The sequence below is a fragment of the Salmo salar genome, chromosome ssa17 (genome assembly GCF_905237065.1).
Source record: "Salmo salar chromosome ssa17, Ssal_v3.1, whole genome shotgun sequence".
Taxonomy (NCBI): domain Eukaryota; kingdom Metazoa; phylum Chordata; class Actinopteri; order Salmoniformes; family Salmonidae; genus Salmo; species Salmo salar.
Window position 1 is genome coordinate 60,278,558 of NC_059458.1, and position 6,552 is coordinate 60,285,109.

Below are 6,552 nucleotides of genomic sequence, written 5' to 3' on the forward strand. Positions count from 1 at the left end.
CCATCTCCCTCTCTATCTGTCTCCATGTCATCTCTCTCCTCTCTCTCTACCATCTCCCTCTCTATCTGTCTCCATGTCATCTCTCTCCTCTCTCTCTACCATCTCCCTCTCTATCTGTCTCCATGTCATCTCTCTACCATCTCCCTCTCTATCTGTCTCCATGTCATCTCTCTCCTCTCTTTCTACCATCTCCCTCTCTATCTGTCTCCATGTCATCTCTCTACCATCTCCCTCTCTATCTGTCTCCATGTCATCTCTCTCCTCTCTTTCTACCATCTCCCTCTCTATCTGTCTCCATGTCATCTCTCTACCATCTCCCTCTCTATCTGTCTCCATGTCATCTCTCTCCTCTCTTTCTACCATCTCCCTCTCTATCTGTCTCCATGTCATCTCTCTCCTCTCTTTCTACCATCTCCCTCTCTATCTGTCTCCATGTCATCTCTCTCCTCTCTTTCTACCATCTCCCTCTCTATCTGTCTGCATGTCATCTCTCTACCATCTCCCTCTCTATCTGTCTCCATGTCATCGCTCTCCTCTCTTTCTACCATCTCCCTCTCTATCTGTCTCCATGTCATCTCTCTCCTCTCTTTCTACCATCTCCCTCTCTGTCTGTCTCCATGTCATCTCTCTACCATCTCCCTCTCTATCTGTCTCCATGTCATCTCTCTACCATCTCCCTCTCTATCTGTCTCCATGTCATCTCTCTCCTCTCTTTCTACCATCTCCCTCTCTATCTGTCTCCATGTCATCTCTCTACCATCTCCCTCTCTATCTGTCTCCATGTCATCTCTCTCCTCTCTCTCTACCATCTCCCTCTCTATCTGTCTCCATGTCATCTCTCTCTTCTCTCTCTACCATCTCCCTCTCTATCTGTCTCCATGTCATCTCTCTCTTCTCTTTCTACCATCTCCCTCTCTATCTGTCTCCATGTCATCTCTCTCTTCTCTTTCTACCATCTCCCTCTCTATCTGTCTCCATGTCATCTCTCTCTTCTCTTTCTACCATCTCCCTCTCTATCTGTCTCCATGTCATCTCTCTCCTCTCTTTCTACCATCTCCCTCTCTATCTGTCTCCATGTCATCTCTCTCTTCTCTCTCTACCATCTCCCTCTCTATCTGTCTCCATGTCATCTCTCTCTTCTCTTTCTACCATCTCCCTCTCTATCTGTCTCCATGTCATCTCTCTCTTCTCTTTCTACCATCTCCCTCTCTATCTGTCTCCATGTCATCTCTCTCTTCTCTTTCTACCATCTCCCTCTCTATCTGTCTCCATGTCATCTCTCTCCTCTCTTTCTACCATCTCCCTCTCTATCTGTCTCCATGTCATCTCTCTCCTCTCTTTCTACCATCTCCCTCTCTATCTGTCTCCATGTCATCTCTCTCCTCTCTTTCTACCATCTCCCTCTCTATCTGTCTCCATGTCATCTCTCTCCTCTCTCTCTACCATCTCCCTCTCTATCTGTCTCCATGTCATCTCTCTCCTCTCTCTCTACCATCTCCCTCTCTATCTGTCTCCATGTCATCTCTCTCTTCTCTTTCTACCATCTCCCTCTCTATCTGTCTCCATGTCATCTCTTTCTACCATCTCCCTCTCTGTCTCCATGTCATCTCTCTCCTCTCTTTCTACCATCTCCCTCTCTATCTGTCTCCATGTCATCTCTCTCCTCTCTCTCTACCATCTCCCTCTCTATCTGTCTCCATGTCATCTCTCTCTTCTCTTTCTACCATCTCCCTCTCTATCTGTCTCCATGTCATCTCTCTCCTCTCTTTCTACCATCTCCCTCTCTATCTGTCTCCATGTCATCTCTCTCTTCTCTTTCAACCATCTCCCTCTATATCTGTCTCCATGTCATCTCTCTCCTCTCTTTCTACCATCTCCCTCTCTATCTGTCTCCATGTCATCTCTCTCCTCTCTTTCTACCATCTCCCTCTCTATCTGTCTCCATGTCATCTCTCTACCATCTCCCTCTCTATCTGTCTCCATGTCATCTCTCTCTTCTCTTTCTACCATCTCCCTCTCTGTCTGTCTCCATGTCATCTCTCTCCTCTCTTTCTACCATCTCCCTCTCTATCTGTCTCCATGTCATCTCTCTACCATCTCCCTCTCTATCTGTCTCCATTTCATCTCTCTCCTCTCTTTCTACCATCTCCCTCTCTATCTGTCTCCATGTCATCTCTCTACCATCTCCCTCTCTATCTGTCTCCATGTCATCTCTCTCTTCTCTTTCTACCATCTCCCTCTCTGTCTGTCTCCATGTCATCTCTCTCTTCTCTTTCTACCATCTCCCTCTCTGTCTCCATGTCATCTCTCTCTTCTCTCTCTACCATCTCCCTCTCTATTTTTCGACATGTCAACTTCACTTCTCCGCAAATTAGTTTGAGAGGCCCGAGAGACTGACTCAACAAACAAGTGATGCTTGATAATGAATGAGTCGGAGGGAAAAAAGTGACACCCTCCTCCTCCTCATCATCTTTTTTCTCCCCCTCTTTTTCTTTGTCTTATCTCCATTGTCATGCCACATCACATCAAAGCTGACTGGGAGGGAGAGACACTGAATACCAGCTCTTTGTTAAGTGGAATTTTCACTTTTGCTCCTCGCAGCGCTATAAAGGCCCTAGATCACACTGAGCACAACTTCATGGAGCGAAAGAACATCTCTCCATCTCTCTCAGTGAAGAACAAGCACTATAATTAACAGGGTGACAGAGGAGAGAGAGAGAATCTTGGCATGTCTCCCCCTGCCCGTTGGATAGTTATCTTCCTGTCGTTTTATCTCCTCTCCTATCTGAGGAGCGAGGGAAGCTCTTATGTGGTGTTAATGATGGGAGGAGGAGGAGATGGAGAGATAGAAAAGAATATCAGAGATGTGTCTCTCCATAGAGACAGCCTACAGTGATGGATGTCAGAGCTCACAGGCCCTAAGTGATTCTGCCATGCTGTTCCTATGGGAGAACAGACACGATCCAAGTCTGTCTCTGAGTCTCAACCTACAGCAACCTACTGTAGAGTAACAGTGCAGACATTCAGTCTGCATACCGGTAAGTACATGAGCACAGCGCTCCTCTGTGTTAGCTATCTGGATGAGCCATCGCTCTTTGACAGTCTCTCCCTCTCTGTAGTCAAGTGGTTTCTCAAACCCTTGTATCAGATCAGCACTTCCTCTGTACCTACAATAAAGTCCTTGTCGATTGAGATTCTGTGTGTGTGATGTCTGTAGTCTCCAACAGCATCTCTTGTTCCATTCCCTCAGGGTGCGCTGTCAATCAAAAACGGCAGCCCGTCTGATAGTTGTCAGAGTAGTACAACTGACACACAACCCTCGAACCACATTAGTGTGTACTGCGTGTGTATGCAGCAACATTTCCAGTTTGCTAAAATCAGTATGTCCCTCCCTGACTCCATAAATCCATTTATTCCCTGATATATGAATATGCTAATATCAAGTCAAGCCTGTCACATTTCCACACATCAAACTAGCCTTCGGTGATGAGCCAAGAGACTGTGTTTTTGTATTCACAAAAGCGTTCTCTCCTGTAACTGCACTTTTGTGAGTGAAATGTGTGAGTAATAAGGAGCTATTAATATCTGCGTTTCCATGTTTCATTTCATAATTGACTTAACAGTCTTACTGAGGTTTGTTATGATGTTGAAATATGCGATTGCTCCTCTTCTGCACAGCGCAGCTATAATAAATAGCCCATTGCAGATCTGCTGATGGTCGCAAACACTAACGACTAACTCTTTATAGGCACAGGTGACGTACTAGAGGAGAGGGGAGGAGGGGAAGGAGAGACTAAAGGCTGGCGGCCCACATGAATACAGTACAACTTGATTCACTCTGTTTTAGAGCAAATGTAGGATGTGTGTTACAGAGTGGGAGAGAGAGCTTGAGATGGAGGGAGGGAGAGAGAGAGAGAGAAGACTAAGAGAAAGAGAAAGAGAGACAGGGACAGAGAGTGCTAAAAAATATTTTTTAAAGAAGTGTAAAGGAAGCTATAAGATGTGCATCATTAACCCTGGTGAGTGGACTCTCCTGAGGAGGCAGCAGGGAGAGGAGAACCAGAGGGCAGAAGGACCAACCTCCTCCTCTCTGGACTGGACTACTGTAATAAACCTGTACTACAGTAATGACAGGGACAGGAGACAGACAGGTAGAGGGGAGGGAAGGAAAGAGGGAGAAGGACAGACAGGGAAAGGAGAAAGGGCAGACAGCCATAATTGTGGGCGCGACATCATCTGCATTCCAGTCTGAAATGGACAAAAACCTCCAGCTGTAAATCCCGCTCCTGAACCTACTGTATACATCTGATTAAACTCTGAAATGGCTCCAACTTTGCAATTGTTCTACCTCTTCCATGTGTGTGTTTCCATGTAGAGCCCCATACCAAAACAGGCTCAATGTACTTCATGTATTTCAGACCACGGGTACTTCAACCCACCCACGCCTTATTCTCTACTCTATATGTCACAACAATTACATTCAACAAACTTCTCCCTGAGGCATATATTACTGTATGTACACACCTTGCCAGTGTCTACATACAACAAAAACACCATTCTGTACTAACTGTAATTTTTATTCAGACATTTGCAACAACACAAATAAATAATCATAACATTTAATACTATATAAATATAAAAAATATATACAAAGATGTAAGATGAAAAAGAAGTAACAAATGTGTTGATTTGGCACTGGAGCATCAATACATTACCCATTCCCCAACACTGTCAACCAAGAGTCAAGACTACATTACCCATCCCCCAACACTGTCAACCAAGAGTCAAGACTACATTACCCATCCCCCAACACTGTCAACCAAGAGTCAAGACTACATTACCCATCCCCCAACACTGTCAACCAAGAGTCAAGACTACATTACCCATCCCCCAACACTGTCAACCAAGAGTCAAGACTAAACCAGTTCACCTTGGTGCTGTGCAGACTGGTTTTATATTATTCTTAACCATTTCGAACAAACCAGAAAGAAATGCAACAGTATGTCTGTGAAACTATATTCACAGTATTATGAATGAATTGTGGTTTATTTGGTAGCGTTTCGTAGTGTGACTGATTTTACAATTGCATTAGTACTGTACAAAGTTAGAGGTGCGCTATAGATAGATTCCCCGCCCTCCCTACCTCGGGCTTCCAGTGGGGAGACCTGAGGTCAACCTACCCCGGCCCCCCTACCTCGGGATTCCAGTGGGGAGACCTGAGGTCAACCTACCCCTGCCCCCCCTACCTCGGGCTTCCAGTGGGGAGACCTGAGTTCAACCTACCTCCGCCCTCCCTACCTCGGGCTTCCAGTGGGGAGACCTGAGGTCAACCTACCCCTGCCATCCTACCTCGGGCTTCCAGTGGGGAGACCTGAGGTCAACCTACCCCCGCTCCTTCTACCTCGGGCTTCCAGTGGGGAGACATGAGGTCAATCTACCCCCGCTCCTCCTACCTCGGGATTCCAGTGGGGAGACCTGAGGTCAACCTACCCCCGCTCCTACTACCTCGGGCTTCCAGTGGGGAGACCTGAGGTCAACCTACCCCCGCCCCCCTACCTCGGGCTTCCAGTGGGGAGACCTGAGGTCAACCTACCCCTGCCCCCCCTACCTCGGGCTTCCAGTGGGGAGACCTGAGTTCAACCTACCTCCGCCCTCCCTACCTCGGGCTTCCAGTGGGGAGACCTGAGGTCAACCTACCCCTGCCCCCCTACCTCGGGCTTCCAGTGGGGAGACCTGAGGTCAATCTACCCCCGCTCCTCCTACCTCGGGATTCCAGTGGGGAGACCTGAGGTCAACCTACCCCCGCTCCTACTACCTCGGGCTTCCAGTGGGGAGACCTGAGGTCAACCTACCCCTGCCCCCCTCCCCATCTCGTACCTCTGAGTGGGAGACCTTCCCAGTCAATAACCTGCCTAGCTCACGAACTAGAAACAGGGCGACCACTCCGACAAGGTTAATTGACCCACAGTCCCACACGGTGACATGATATCACTAACGTGACGTGCAAATGAGCGATAGAAAACCGATCGCTCAAAATGTCACCATTCCAATTTTATTTTGTGCAGGCGCCCCAGGCAAGATGCCGCCCTGCCTGTACCTAAATCTGCCACTGCACCTTACAATACCCTCCATTTCAATCAGCTACAGTATACAACACCAAAACAAAGATACACAGTAAGCTCTTGGCATCCTATGCATTAGCCTACAGAAAACACACAGAACATATATAGTACCCCTGCCGTTCACCTCTCTCATAACGATAGACTTCCATTACACACACCCAACCCTTGCCCTTACAGGCCCTAGTCCATTAAAAGAGAGAGAAGTTTGTTACATAACAGACAGGATCATGTTATTGACCAGGACCTGGCTGAGTCACGTCTGGATGGAAGTGTAGGTCTACTGAATGGGTCAATACATCACTGAATGAGCTGATTGACATCAAACTCCTTCAGTCAGAGTGAGTGTGAGTGTGTGTGTGTGTGTGTGTGTTTGTTTTCACCTATTCTCTCCTAATCCACAGCTAAGAAGCCCCTTGAGACTATTACATTT

The 6,552-nt window shown here is 47.2% G+C and overlaps 1 protein-coding gene across 2 annotated transcripts in view; it reads right to left on the reverse strand.

Annotated features, from left to right (window-relative positions):
* Positions 1-6,552, reverse strand: part of LOC106576221 (carbohydrate sulfotransferase 11) — an 80,412-nt gene that overhangs the window by 13,679 nt on the left and 60,181 nt on the right. The window lies entirely within an intron of this gene.